Source organism: Pelophylax lessonae (genome assembly GCF_965119305.1).
Source record: "Pelophylax lessonae genome assembly, chromosome: 4".
NCBI classification, from domain to species: Eukaryota; Metazoa; Chordata; class Amphibia; order Anura; family Ranidae; genus Pelophylax; species Pelophylax lessonae.
The window spans coordinates 39,460,019-39,476,642 of record NC_138771.1 but is presented as its reverse complement, the minus strand read 5'-3'; positions in this window follow the sequence as shown (position 1 = coordinate 39,476,642).

The window sequence follows — 16,624 nt, the reverse complement described above, 5'->3', positions numbered from 1 at the left end:
AGTATGGAACAGGCAGCACCCTCAAACCTTCAGAAGTATGAGATGAACCCCAACAACTTGGAAAGGTGGATCTCTCTCACACGTACCAACACAGACTATCCCCCAATTTAACTGATCCCCAAAGGTTTTTGATTAAATAGCGGAATAGAAAATATGATCCCAAAAAAGTGTATGTATATCACACGTACACAACCACACTAGGCCCCAATTACTATTGTTTGTACCCCTAAAAGGCTAGGAGTAGGGGGAGTATGGAACAGGCAGCACCCTCAAACCTTCAGAAGTATGAGATGAACCCCAACAACTTGGAAAGGTGGATCTCTCTCACACGTACCAACACAGACTATCCCCCAATTTAACTGATCCCCAAAGGTTTTTGATTAAATAGCGGAATAGAAAATATGATCCAAAAAAAGTGTATGTATATCACACGTACACAACCACACTAGGCCCCAATTACTATTGTTTGTACCCCTAAAAGGCTAGGAGTAGGGGGAGTATGGAACAGGCAGCACCCTCAAACCTTCAGAAGTATGAGATGAACCCCAACAACTTGGAAAGGTGGATCTCTCTCACACGTACCAACACAGACTATCCCCCAATTTAACTGATCCCCAAAGGTTTTTGATTAAATAGCGGAATAGAAAATATGATCCCAAAAAAGTGTATGTATATCACACGTACACAACCACACTAGGCCCCAATTACTATTGTTTGTACCCCTAAAAGGCTAGGAGTAGGGGGAGTATGGAACAGGCAGCACCCTCAAACCTTCAGAAGTATGAGATGAACCCCAACAACTTGGAAAGGTGGATCTCTCTCACACGTACCAACACAGACTATCCCCCAATTTAACTGATCCCCAAAGGTTTTTGATTAAATAGCGGAATAGAAAATATGATCCCAAAAAAGTGTATGTATATCACACGTACACAACCACACTAGGCCCCAATTACTATTGTTTGTACCCCTAAAAGGCTAGATGAGGAGTAGGGGGAGTATGGAACAGGCAGCACCCTCAAACCTTCAGAAGTATGAGATGAACCCCAACAACTTGGAAAGGTGGATCTCTCTCACACGTACCGACACAGACTATCCCGCAATTCAATTGATCCTCAAAGGTTTTTATTGAATAGCGGAATAGGAAATATGATCAAAAAAAGTGTAAGTATCTCGCACGTACACAACCACACTAGGCCCCAATTACTATTGTTTGTACCCCTAAAAGGCTAGATGAGGAGTAGGGGGGGTATGGAACAGGCAGCACCCTCAAACCTTCAGAAGTATGAGATGAACCCCAACAACTTGGAAAGGTGGATCTCTCTCACACGTACCGACACAGACTATCCCGCAATTCAATTGATCCTCAAAGGTTTTTATTGAATAGCGGAATAGGAAATATGATCAAAAAAAGTGTATGTATCTCGCACGTACACAACCACACTAGGCCCCAATTACTATTGTTTGTACCCCTAAAAGGCTAGATGAGGAGTAGGGGGGGTATGGAACAGGCAGCACCCTCAAACCTTCAGAAGTATGAGATGAACCCCAACAACTTGGAAAGGTGGATCTCTCTCACACGTACCGACACAGACTATCCCGCAATTCAATTGATCCTCAAAGGTTTTTATTGAATAGCGGAATAGGAAATATGATCAAAAAAAGTGTATGTATCTCGCACGTACACAACCACACTAGGCCCCAATTACTATTGTTTGTACCCCTAAAAGGCTAGATGAGGAGTAGGGGGGGTATGGAACAGGCAGCACCCTCAAACCTTCAGAAGTATGAGATGAACCCCAACAACTTGGAAAGGTGGATCTCTCTCACACGTACCGACACAGACTATCCCGCAATTCAATTGATCCTCAAAGGTTTTTATTGAATAGCGGAATAGGAAATATGATCAAAAAAAGTGTATGTATCTCGCACGTACACAACCACACTAGGCCCCAATTACTATTGTTTGTACCCCTAAAAGGCTAGATGAGGAGTAGGGGGAGTATGGAACAGGCAGCACCCTCAAACCTTCAGAAGTATGAGATGAACCCCAACAACTTGGAAAGGTGGATCTCTCTCACACGTACCAACACAGACTATCCCCCAATTTAACTGATCCCCAAAGGTTTTTGATTAAATAGCGGAATAGAAAATATGATCCAAAAAAAGTGTATGTATATCACACGTACACAACCACACTAGGCCCCAATTACTATTGTTTGTACCCCTAAAAGGCTAGATGAGGAGTAGGGGGAGTATGGAACAGGCAGCACCCTCAAACCTTCAGAAGTATGAGATGAACCCCAACAACTTGGAAAGGTGGATCTCTCTCACACGTACCGACACAGACTATCCCGCAATTCAATTGATCCTCAAAGGTTTTTATTGAATAGCGGAATAGGAAATATGATCAAAAAAAGTGTATGTATCTCGCACGTACACAACCACACTAGGCCCCAATTACTATTGTTTGTACCCCTAAAAGGCTAGATGAGGAGTAGGGGGAGTATGGAACAGGCAGCACCCTCAAACCTTCAGAAGTATGAGATGAACCCCAACAACTTGGAAAGGTGGATCTCTCTCACACGTACCAACACAGACTATCCCCCAATTTAACTGATCCCCAAAGGTTTTTGATTAAATAGCGGAATAGAAAATATGATCCCAAAAAAGTGTATGTATATCACACGTACACAACCACACTAGGCCCCAATTACTATTGTTTGTACCCCTAAAAGGCTAGGAGTAGGGGGAGTATGGAACAGGCAGCACCCTCAAACCTTCAGAAGTATGAGATGAACCCCAACAACTTGGAAAGGTGGATCTCTCTCACACGTACCAACACAGACTATCCCCCAATTTAACTGATCCCCAGAGGTTTTTGATTAAATAGCGGAATAGAAAATATGATCCCAAAAAAGTGTATGTATATCGCACGTACACAACCACACTAGGCCCCAATTACTATTGTTTGTACCCCTAAAAGGCTAGGAGTAGGGGGAGTATGGAACAGGCAGCACCCTCAAACCTTCAGAAGTATGAGATGAACCCCAACAACTTGGAAAGGTGGATCTCTCTCACACGTACCAACACAGACTATCCCCCAATTTAACTGATCCCCAAAGGTTTTTGATTAAATAGCGGAATAGAAAATATGATCCCAAAAAAGTGTATGTATATCACACGTACACAACCACACTAGGCCCCAATTACTATTGTTTGTACCCCTAAAAGGCTAGGAGTAGGGGGAGTATGGAACAGGCAGCACCCTCAAACCTTCAGAAGTATGAGATGAACCCCAACAACTTGGAAAGGTGGATCTCTCTCACACGTACCAACACAGACTATCCCCCAATTTAACTGATCCCCAAAGGTTTTTGATTAAATAGCGGAATAGAAAATATGATCCAAAAAAAGTGTATGTATATCACACGTACACAACCACACTAGGCCCCAATTACTATTGTTTGTACCCCTAAAAGGCTAGGAGTAGGGGGAGTATGGAACAGGCAGCACCCTCAAACCTTCAGAAGTATGAGATGAACCCCAACAACTTGGAAAGGTGGATCTCTCTCACACGTACCAACACAGACTATCCCCCAATTTAACTGATCCCCAAAGGTTTTTGATTAAATAGCGGAATAGAAAATATGATCCCAAAAAAGTGTATGTATATCACACGTACACAACCACACTAGGCCCCAATTACTATTGTTTGTACCCCTAAAAGGCTAGGAGTAGGGGGAGTATGGAACAGGCAGCACCCTCAAACCTTCAGAAGTATGAGATGAACCCCAACAACTTGGAAAGGTGGATCTCTCTCACACGTACCAACACAGACTATCCCCCAATTTAACTGATCCCCAAAGGTTTTTGATTAAATAGCGGAATAGAAAATATGATCCCAAAAAAGTGTATGTATATCACACGTACACAACCACACTAGGCCCCAATTACTATTGTTTGTACCCCTAAAAGGCTAGGAGTAGGGGGAGTATGGAACAGGCAGCACCCTCAAACCTTCAGAAGTATGAGATGAACCCCAACAACTTGGAAAGGTGGATCTCTCTCACACGTACCAACACAGACTATCCCCCAATTTAACTGATCCCCAAAGGTTTTTGATTAAATAGCGGAATAGAAAATATGATCCCAAAAAAGTGTATGTATATCACACGTACACAACCACACTAGGCCCCAATTACTATTGTTTGTACCCCTAAAAGGCTAGGAGTAGGGGGAGTATGGAACAGGCAGCACCCTCAAACCTTCAGAAGTATGAGATGAACCCCAACAACTTGGAAAGGTGGATCTCTCTCACACGTACCAACACAGACTATCCCCCAATTTAACTGATCCCCAGAGGTTTTTGATTAAATAGCGGAATAGAAAATATGATCCCAAAAAAGTGTATGTATATCACACGTACACAACCACACTAGGCCCCAATTACTATTGTTTGTACCCCTAAAAGGCTAGGAGTAGGGGGAGTATGGAACAGGCAGCACCCTCAAACCTTCAGAAGTATGAGATGAACCCCAACAACTTGGAAAGGTGGATCTCTCTCACACGTACCAACACAGACTATCCCCCAATTTAACTGATCCCCAAAGGTTTTTGATTAAATAGCGGAATAGAAAATATGAACCCAAAAAAGTGTATGTATATCACACGTACACAACCACACTAGGCCCCAATTACTATTGTTTGTACCCCTAAAAGGCTAGGAGTAGGGGGAGTATGGAACAGGCAGCACCCTCAAACCTTCAGAAGTATGAGATGAACCCCAACAACTTGGAAAGGTGGATCTCTCTCACACGTACCAACACAGACTATCCCCCAATTTAACTGATCCCCAAAGGTTTTTGATTAAATAGCGGAATAGAAAATATGATCCCAAAAAAGTGTATGTATATCACACGTACACAACCACACTAGGCCCCAATTACTATTGTTTGTACCCCTAAAAGGCTAGGAGTAGGGGAAGTATGGAACAGGCAGCACCCTCAAACCTTCAGAAGTATGAGATGAACCCCAACAACTTGGAAAGGTGGATCTCTCTCACACGTACCAACACAGACTATCCCCCAATTTAACTGATCCCCAAAGGTTTTTGATTAAATAGCGGAATAGAAAATATGATCCCAAAAAAGTGTATGTATATCACACGTACACAACCACACTAGGCCCCAATTACTATTGTTTGTACCCCTAAAAGGCTAGGAGTAGGGGGAGTATGGAACAGGCAGCACCCTCAAACCTTCAGAAGTATGAGATGAACCCCAACAACTTGGAAAGGTGGATCTCTCTCACACGTACCAACACAGACTATCCTCCAATTTAACTGATCCCCAAAGGTTATTGATTAAATAGCGGAATAGAAAATATGATCCCAAAAAAGTGTATGTATATCACACGTACACAACCACACTAGGCCCCAATTACTATTGTTTGTACCCCTAAAAGGCTAGGAGTAGGGGGAGTATGGAACAGGCAGCACCCTCAAACCTTCAGAAGTATGAGATGAACCCCAACAACTTGGAAAGGTGGATCTCTCTCACACGTACCAACACAGACTATCCCCCAATTTAACTGATCCCCAAAGGTTTTTGATTAAATAGCGGAATAGAAAATATGATCCCAAAAAAGTGTATGTATATCACACGTACACAACCACACTAGGCCCCAATTACTATTGTTTGTACCCCTAAAAGGCTAGGAGTAGGGGGAGTATGGAACAGGCAGCACCCTCAAACCTTCAGAAGTATGAGATGAACCCCAACAACTTGGAAAGGTGGATCTCTCTCACACGTACCAACACAGACTATCCCCCAATTTAACTGATCCCCAAAGGTTTTTGATTAAATAGCGGAATAGAAAATATGATCCCAAAAAAGTGTATGTATATCACACGTACACAACCACACTAGGCCCCAATTACTATTGTTTGTACCCCTAAAAGGCTAGGAGTAGGGGGAGTATGGAACAGGCAGCACCCTCAAACCTTCAGAAGTATGAGATGAACCCCAACAACTTGGAAAGGTGGATCTCTCTCACACGTACCAACACAGACTATCCCCCAATTTAACTGATCCCCAAAGGTTTTTGATTAAATAGCGGAATAGAAAATATGATCCCAAAAAAGTGTATGTATATCACACGTACACAACCACACTAGGCCCCAATTACTATTGTTTGTACCCCTAAAAGGCTAGGAGTAGGGGGAGTATGGAACAGGCAGCACCCTCAAACCTTCAGAAGTATGAGATGAACCCCAACAACTTGGAAAGGTGGATCTCTCTCACACGTACCAACACAGACTATCCCCCAATTTAACTGATCCCCAAAGGTTTTTGATTAAATAGCGGAATAGAAAATATGATCCCAAAAAAGTGTATGTATATCACACGTACACAACCACACTAGGCCCCAATTACTATTGTTTGTACCCCTAAAAGGCTAGATGAGGAGTAGGGGGAGTATGGAACAGGCAGCACCCTCAAACCTTCAGAAGTATGAGATTGTGTTCACTGTACCCCACAAAGATTGAGTTCACTGCACCCCACAATGATTGTGTTCACTGCACCCCACAAAGATTGTGTTCACTGCACCTCACAAAGATTGTGTTCACTGTACCCCCCAAAGATTGTGTTCACTGCACCCCACAAAGATTCTGTTCACTGTACCCCACAAAGATTGTGTTCACTGCACCCCAAAAAGTTTGTGTTCACTGCACCCCAAAAAGGATGTTGTTCACTGCACCCCAAAAAGGATGTTGTTCACTCCACCCCAAAAAGATTGTGTTCACTGCACCCCACAAAGATTGTGTTCACTGCACCCCAAAAATGATTTTGTTCACTGCACCCCAAAAAGGATTTTGTTCACTGCACCCCAAAAAGGATGTTGTTCACTCCACCCCAAAAAGATTGTGTTCACTGCACCCCAAAAAGATTGTGTTCACTGCACCCCACAAAGGATTTTGTTCACTGCACCCCAAAAAGATTGTGTTCACTGCACCCCAAAAAGGATGTTGTTCACTGCACCCCAAAAAGGATTTTGTTCACTGCACCCCAAAAAGATTGTGTTCACTGCACCCCACAAAGGATTTTGTTCACTGCACCCCACAAAGATTGTGTTCACTGCACACCAAAAAGGATTGTGTTCACTGCACCCCAAAAAGATTTTGTTCACTGCACCCCAAAAAGATTGTGTTCACTGCAGCCCAAAAAGATTGTGTTCACTGCAGCCCAAAAAGATTGTGTTCACTGCAGCCCAAAAAGATTGTGTTCACTGCAGCCCAAAAAGATTGTGTTCACTGCAGCCCAAAAAGATTGTGTTCACTGCAGCTCACACACAGAAAAATGGATGTGGATCACTGACACCTGCCTATCTCCAATCCCACACCACACAGCAATATCGATTGTAGTTTGTAGAACACAGTTTCCCTAAAATTCAGCAGACTCTGTCCCTAACAGGATTGAGAAGAGATCGTAGATCAGGATTGAGTGCAGACCCCACCCCCCACACAGCAATATCGATTGTAGTTTGTAGAAGACACTGACCCTATAATTCAGCAGACTCTATCCCTAAAATGCCTACAACTCGCCCTGCCTAAACACTCCGACCTGTCCCTCAATTCTATCCGGACACAAATGGTTTTTTCCTGCCTATCTTTCCCTAATCAGCAGCCAGCACGTTGATGTGTGCTCTGTCCCTGAATCTAAGCAGCATAATGACGCCGCTGCGGCTGCCTCGAACTTATAAAGACTTGGTCACATGCTTCAGACGGCCAATCACAGCTACTGAGACATTTGCAGGCATGGCTGGGATGGCTTAAGGCACACCAGTTAAACGATTGTTGATTGGCTGTTGAAAGCCCGCCATGAAAAGAGCGCCAAAGCATGCAAAACCCGGAAATAAAACGACCGAACACGGATTTTTACCCGAACATACAGTAAAGTGTCCGTGTCCGTGTTCGGGTACAAAAAATCCAATTATTCGGTACGAACACGAATAATACAGTCCGTGTTCGCTCAACACTACTTGCAAATGATTGGATGATAGAAGCCAGCAGAGCTTATGCTCATTTACTAAGCTTTGGAGCAACTGCACTTGCAGAGTGCACAGTCTTTTTGCCTTTAGTAAATCAACCCCATAACGTCAACAAACTGTGGTATATATGCTATCAGTTTAATGGGAATCTAGTGATAGTTCAGTCAGTGTGAGTGTAGTAAATGTTAATTTTTATTTTTGTGTGAATCTAGTGATAGTTCAGTCAGTGTAGTGACCATTTATTTTCACTTTAGTTTCAGTTTGTTTTGTCAGGCCAGGTTTACTGCATTATAGTTCAGTGCATGTTTGCACGCTTAACGCAGTATATTTCTGTGCATTACATGCCGTTTAATGTAGTATATTTCTGTGCGTTATTGCACATTTAACGCAGTATTTTTCAGTGCGTTACGTGCCATTTATCGCAGTATATTTTAGTACGTTTCGTGCCGTTTAACATATTACGTATCTGTGCGTTTTTGCACGTTTAATGCAGTGTATTTCAGTGCGTTACATGCAATTTACTGCAGTATATTTCAGTGCGTTAGTGCACGTTGAACACAGTATATTTCTGTGCGTTACTGCACGTTTAACGCAGTATATTTCAGTGGGTTACATGCCATTTAACACAGTATATTTCTGTGCGTTATTGCACATAAAATGAAGTATATTTCAGTGCGTTACATGCCATTTACGGCACTATATTTCAGTGCATTTGTGCACGCTTAACACGGTATGTTTCTGTGCGTTACTGCACGTATAATGTAGTATATTTCAATATGTTACGTGCCGTTTAAAGCAGTATATTTCTGTGCATTAGTGCAGTTTTACTGCAGTATATTGTAGTGTGTCGGGGGAGTGTGTCTGTGTAGTGAGTATTCAGGTTAACCGGTTCCGGACCACCTGCCACATATATACTGCGGCAGGCTGGCCCTCCTGCGCGAACCGACGTAGGGCTATGTCAGTCGCGTTCCGGCAGCTAGGGGGCGAGCGTGTGCCTCCGGCGGCACGCTCCCGCCCCCACTCGGCAGCAGGGACTCTGATGCACGGGGCAGGTGGCTCCTATTGCCACCTGACACCCGCGATCGCTCCCCACTGAGAGAGAAGAACGGTCATCTGTTGTAAACACAGCTGACCATTCTTCTCTTTGGAATGATCACAGAGCTCCTGTGATCCTTCTATTTAGGATCACAGGTCTCTATGGTCATTCCACAAGCCCCACCCCCATACAGTTAGAATCACTCCCCTAGACTCACATTTAACCCATTGATCACCCACAATGTTAACCCCTTCCCATTACAGTAACAATGCATATTTTTAGTACTGATTACTATAGTAATGTCACTGGTCCCCCAAAAGTGTAAAAAATGTCAGTTAGGGGTCCAATCTGTCTGCCACAATGTCGCAGTCCCGCAATAAAATCGCAGATCGCAGCCATAACTAGTAAAAAAAACCAAAAACAATAGAAATGACATAAATCTTTCCCGTAGTTAGCAGACGCAATAACTTTTGCGCAAACCTTCGCTTATTGCAATTTTTTTTTTTTACCAAAAATATGTAGCAGAAAACAAATTGGCCTAAAATGTTAAAAACATTTTGATTTTTACATTTTTTTTTGGAAATAGCAGAATGTGAAAAATATTGTTTTTTTTTTTTTTTTTTTTCAGAATTGTCGCTGTTTTTTTGTTTAGAGTGCAAAAGATAAAAACCGCAGAGGTGTTCAAATACCACCAAATGAAAGCTCTATTTGTGGGGGAAAAAGGGACATAAATTTTATTTCGGTACAGCATCGCACGACTGCGGAATTGTCCGGTAAAATAACGCAGTGCCGAATCGCAAAAAATGGCCTGGTAATTAAGGGGGAATATCTTCCGGTCCAGAAGTGGTTTAAGTGCACCAAACAACCCTTTCCATTGATTAAAGTGCATCCAGGTACACCTTTCCACATCTTTATTACAGTTTGTTAATAAGCACCTTCCCATTATGTCTGCCAAAAAGGAGAGGCAGACGTTTCCATGGCACTGTGAGGGGGCCAGTAGCGTATGTGTCCACAGGCAAAGGTGGACATGGTCAGTCCTCAGGCAGGGCATCATTTCCTCTGTTTAGTGATGTTGCCTATGTTATCGAGCCACAGCATGCAGAGGAGGTGGTTGACTGGCTTATTAAACTATCCTCATCCTCCTCATCCTCCGTCACCCAAGCATAGACTAGTGTGCAGTCCACTGCAGCTGCCAGAGTGGCTAAATGTGCTAACTTGTCCACGGCTATTCCTGCCATAGCCCCAGCATCAGGCATGGAGGAGTCAGCTGAGTTATTTGAACACAGCATCAGCTACTTCCTCCTTGACAATGCACAGCCATTACTTGATTCAGATGTTAGTTCTGAGGTTGAGGAAGGCAGGAAAATGAGCCTACAGAGAGGGGAGAACACTGGTACACAAATTGGCAGCCATGTTCCCCCAGCTGCAGCGTTTTGCCAAGTTTTCTGCAGTGGTAATGAGGATGAAGGAGATGATGATGATGTCACTGACAGGGCCGGCCTTAGGTGTTCAGGCGCCCTGTGCGAGCTAATCCTGTGGCGCCCCCCCCGCCCAGCACGTTTTCTTGCACTTTATTTGACTTTTCTTTTCTTATGATCACTAATAACTTAGCCCCCCCTTACATTAGAGACCCTTCTTACATCACAGACCCTCACAGAGGCCCCCCCTTACATCAGAGACCCTCACAGAGCCCCCCCCTTTATATCAGAGACCCTCACAGAGCCCCCCTTTACACCAGAGACTCTCACAGAGGTCCCCCTTTACACCAGAGACCCTCACAGAGGCCCCCCTTTACATCAGAGACCCCCACACACAGAGCCCCCCTTACATCAGAGACCCTCTTACAACAGAGACCCCCACACAGAGCCCCCTTACATCAGAGACCCTCACAGAGGCCCTCCTTTACACCAGAGACCCTCACAGAGGCCCCCAACACAGAGCCCCCTTACATCAGAGACCCCCCACACAAAGCCCCCCTTACATCAAAGCCCCCTTACATCAAAGCCCCCCCCCCACACAGAGCCCCTTTACATCAGAGACCCCACACACAAAGCCCCCCTCACATCAGAGACTCCACACACAAAGCCCCCCTCACATCAGAGACCCCCCCTTACATCAGAGACCCCACACAAAGCCCCCCTTACATCAGAGACCCCCCACACAAAGCCTCCCTCACATCAGAGACCCCCTTACAACAGAGACCCCCCACACAAAGCCTCCCTCACATCAGAGACCCCCTTACAACAGAGACCCCCCACACAAAGCCTCCCTCACATCAGAGACCCCCCACACAAAGCTCTCATACACTATGATGGGTCAGCCTGGTAGAGGTGGGGAAGGTTTTCCTGGATACACATTATATTTCCTCTCATACACTATGTTGGGTCAGCATGGTAGAGGTGGGGGAGGTTTTCTGGGCACACACCGGCCTTCCTCTCCCCAGCAGAGCCCTCTGCAGTCTGGGAATGAAGTGGATTTAGACAGTGAGAGGAAAGCCCCCACCGTCATGTGCCGCCCTTGGCTCTCTCTCACACAGGATACAGACGGTTCGCTCACACAAAGCCCCCCCCCGGTCCGGCTCACCTCCCCTCACAGCAGTCCATGCTCCCGCAGGTCCCGGATGGTCTCAGCCAGCTCCCCCTCGCTCAGTTCCCTCTCCAGCAGCCCGCTCACAACCACTTGCCATCATCAGCACCACTACACACACTGCCGCCGCCGCCATCTTCCCGCCACCGCCGCCACTACTCCGCATCATCACCCTACGCTGCTCAGCCGTGACGTCACTCAGTGGCGTCCGAAGCAGTCTACACGGCGTAACAGGGAAACCATGGCAACTTGCTAAAGGCGACACTGAGCTGGGATAGTAGACCTCCGTGATACACAGCTCAGCACTGAAGAAGTAGAAGACCGAGGCACAGCCGCACAGCGGGAGGTAAGCAGCGGCCGCGGCCTGTGTTAACCCTGTCCAGGCCGCGGTCGCCGCTTACCTCCCGCTGTGCGGACTGATCATCTGCGAGCTGTGATGGCCGCACGGCACCCCTGTTGTCCATGGCACCCTGTGCGGCCGCACAGCTCGCACACCCCAAAGGCCGGCCCTGGTCACTGATGCAACTTGGGTGCTGGATAGAGCAGAGGAGGAAAGTGAGGGTGAGGCACAACCCCTAATGGGACAGCCATCATGGAAGAGTAGCTTCCCTATTCCATCACATTGTGGAGCTGTTATCCCCCGACACCCTTCCCACAGCTCAGCTGTCTGGGCCTTTTTTAGCACATGTGCAGCCGATTGCACTATTGCAATTTGCAAACTTTATCTCAAGCACACAAAGCGTGGCAAAAACACTAGCCACTTGGGTACCACATGCTTGACAATGCATTTAACCTCCCACCACTCGTTGGCAAGAGGACCTGAAAGCCACACAAAAGGGACTCAATTCCGTTCCTCCTCCTTACTCACCTCAGTCTACCCCCGCTATACCTCATGAACTCTCAGCAGCCTCCACTGACAGGGATGATGGTATAGCGCAGGTGTCCCAGCTCCTTGCAGCACATCTGCCAGTAGCATACCCCAGTAGCATACCACCAGCTGTTGAATATAGCCTGCAAATTTCTCTGCCCCATCTGCTGCAGCAAAAAAAAAAACAGTCACTGCCACCCACATGCCCAGCGTCTAAATGCAAGCTTGTCAAAGCTGCTGGCTTTACTACTTCTGCCTTTCTGTCTGGTGGATTCTGCCCCCCTTTAGTGAATTTGCTGAATGTGTTGTACCACAATGGCAGGTTCCCTGTCAGTATTTCTTTTCATGTAAGGCCATTCCAGCTCTGTGCCATCATGGAAGGCAATGTTGTGGCATCATTGGGCAAGGCAGTCAGCCGCAAAGTCCATATTACTGCTAACACGTGGTCCAGCAAGCATGGTCAGGGATGCTATATTTAGTTTACAGCACACTGGGTAACTCGAAAGTCAGAAGGATGCAGGACAGGGCTCAGTGCTGCAGCTTGTTGTGCCGCCATGTCTCCATACAGCTGGTGGTGATGATGCAAGATTTGTCAACTCTACTTCCTCCTCCTTCTCCTCCTCCATGCCCTCCTCTGCTGAATTGTCCTATGAAACACAATTACCCCTTAATTGTTCAAAGGGCTATTTAATGAGTCAGGCTAAAAGGTGCCATGCAGTGCTTCAGTTAGTGTGTCTAGGGAACAGGGCAAGCCCAGAGGTGGTTCACGCCACGCCAGCCAGAGCCAGGAATGGTGGTGTATGACAACGGCACAAACCTCCTGTCCGCCCTTAGACAGGGAAAGTTGACACATGTGCCATGCCTGGCACACGTCCTCAATTTGGTGGTGCAGCATTTCCTAAATAGGTACCCAGGATCAGAAGATCTGCTAAAGCAGGCCAGAAGAGTCTGTAGCCATTTCAGGCAGTCATACACAGCCAGTGCTTGGTTGGCTGAAATTCAGCAGGAATTGCACCTGCCTTTAAACTGCCTGATTTGTGACATGCCCACCAGGTGGAACTTGACTATGGCAATGCTGCAGCAGCTGTACATGCAGCAGAGGGCCGTCAACGAGTACCTGTGTGAGTATGGCACAACGACAGCCTCAGGCTGGCTTGGTTTTTTTTCCCCACGCCAATGGCTGGGGATAAAGGATGCATGTACTGTACTGTCACCATTTGAGGAGGCCACAAGGATAGTGAGCCATGACAATGCATGCATCAGTGACACAATCCCAGTTGTGTTCCCGCTGGAGCAGACTATGCGTTGCATTATGGGCAGGGCACTTGAAGCAGAGCAGCGGGAGGAAGAGGAGGACTTCATTTCCTCTCAAGGCCCGCTTTATGCAGGCACCACTGTTCCTATGCCACAGAACGCACAAAGAGGGAGGAGGATTCTGGTAATTTTGGAGGCATTGAAGCAGAGGAAGACATGTCAACCCTCAACAGATGGCTTTCAATCCCCAGAACCCTTGGGAGTAGTACATGGCTGGGTAGAGGAAGTTCCAGATACTGTAATCCTCAGTGACCCCGAAGAGTCTGCTTCTCATGCCCCCGCAAACTTGTGGTGCATGGGATACCTCATGCTTCAAAGTCTGCAAAAGGACCCAAGAATACGTGGCATCAAGGAGAAGGATCACTATTGGTTGGCAACCCTCCTTGACCACCGTCACAAGGGGAAAGTCTAAGAACTCATCCCGTTCCCACAGAGGATACAGCAGATGAAAGCTCTTGAGGACACTATAAAGAAGATTTTATCTAATACTTTTCCCTACTCTTGTAGGTTACAGTATCGTGGAAAATCTAGTTTATAGGCTTCAGTTGGTTAAGAAAGGAGCGGTGGAGAAGGGGGCCATCTAAGTGAATAATTTCACAATTTTTTTGGTCCTCGCCGTGCAGGGCTCTCAGCTTCCACATCCCATCAGCAGAATCTGCATCATATGGTGGATAATTAGCTAGGGGCAAAAACAGACATGGGGAGCTTTCCATTTGACAATCCACTGGGTTGCTGGGTCATGGGAATAGACCACTGGCCAGAACTTGCTCAGTATTCAATGGAATTGCTGGGCTGCCCTGCATTCAGCGTGCTTTCCGAACGGGCATTCAGTGCGGCTGGAGGTTAGAATGAGTTTGTCCACAGACTCAGTGAATCATCTCACATTTATCAAAATTAATCAGTCCTGGATTACCAGCAGCTTTGAAGCCCCTGATGCCAATGTCACTGTTTGGGATGTGGAATCTTTGCAAGAATTTCATCTGAAAGAATTTTTTTTGGTGTAGGTTTCATGGGCACAATTAACACCCAAAGACCAATTTTTCTGTGCCTGTTTGACAGGTGCATATCTTTTCCATTTTTGACAGCAAGGCCAATTCTTGCTTAATTCAAGGGTACCTATATAGGGTTGCGATGTGAAGGTGCCACAGACATCCAAAGACCAATTTTTCAGGGAACACAATCTGCATGGCTGTACCATTCGTGCAGGCTGAGCAGCATTATGGCAGGAGCGAAGAGGTTCCTGCACAGCGCGGGAGAGATCGCGCCAAAGAGATCTGCCTAGCAGGAGGAGCCACCGCCAGAGAGTCAGCTAGTCTGCGCCATCAATCTGAACAGAGGAAGGGAGCTGAGACGTCACTTCTGCTGTCGGGTATACCTGAGGAGCACAACCGTGTGTGTGGAGGAGCAACATGGCGGATGCCAGAGTGAGCCGGAGCACAGGGGCTATCCCAGGTGTTGGCAGAGAACCTGCAGAGTGGACTGAATCACAGAATCTGACCCTTTTGAACACAGGGGTCTGATTGATGCCCAAGGCAAGTCTGGCACTGTGCAGTGGAGGAGACACAGAGCATCTTGGGCTGGTATGTGGCAGATTCCTTTGTGTCCATGCGGGTGCGAGCGTGGGGCCAGTGTTGGCACTGCAGTGACATGTTGCTGAAGTTGGAACAGAGGGATTGCCAGCCCAGAAGACTGTATGCGAACTGGGAGGTAGAAACCACATCTGAACTGCTAACACCTATAGTGGCTATTCGATTTGGGAATGAACGGGGAGTGCTGAAATCCCTGCTGGGGCCGGGACCAGCGGTGCAGACCTGCACAACCATCTGCCAAACCAGAGAGACCCAAATTTCAGAGTTGCAATGCACACAAGTTGTAAGGGCTAAGCAGCAATCACAAGGTACATTGGTTATGGTTGCAGCAACAAACAGTCCAGCTCTTAAAGAGGCAGAGGGGCATCAATGGGCCCAGAAGTTGAAATCCTCCAGATCGTCCAGTGAGGGGGGGGTGCATGGGCCATTGATGTGGGGTCTTCGTATGGATCCTTGGAAGAGGAAATCGATGACTGGGGATCAGAAGTAGAGGCCGAGTGGGACTGGGGAACTGAAGGAAGAAGTCCCACAAGTTCCAGTTCACTAAGGAAAGAGACAAAGGCAGCGCTCAAAGACCACTAAAAGAGGACAAGCACCCTCTGTTTTCACAGTGAAAAGTGGTGGTCACGGACATGGTGCATCCTCTGCAGGTGGGGCACGCTTCTCCTTTTTTTCCGGTGCTGGCTGTGTTATTGAGGCACAACATGCAGAAGAGTTGGTGGAGTGGATAATAAAGCTGTCCTCGGGCTCATACTAGTTTGTCTTCCAACGCAGCTGCCAAAGCGGCCTATTCCACAGACTCCTTGTCCACAGCTACTCCTTCTGTAGCCCCACCATCATGCACGGAGGAGTCACCTGAATTATTCAATCATAGTGTCAGTTATATGATGCTGGAGGATGCACAGCAATTTGAATGCTCTGATGTTGGTTCCCAGGATGAGGAAGGGAATAACGTGATCCTAGAGAGAGGGGGTGACAATGACGGACAAGAAACTAGCAGTCATGTTCCCCCAGCTGCAGCATTCTGCGAAGTTTGTTCCAGTGATGAGGAGGGAGGGGATGATGAGGTCACTGACTGTACTTGGGTGCCTAAGAGAATAGAGGAGGAAAGTGAGGAGGAGGATGAGGCACAACTCCAACAAGGCAGGATGTCCTCCAGGGGCTGGCTTAACCACTTTT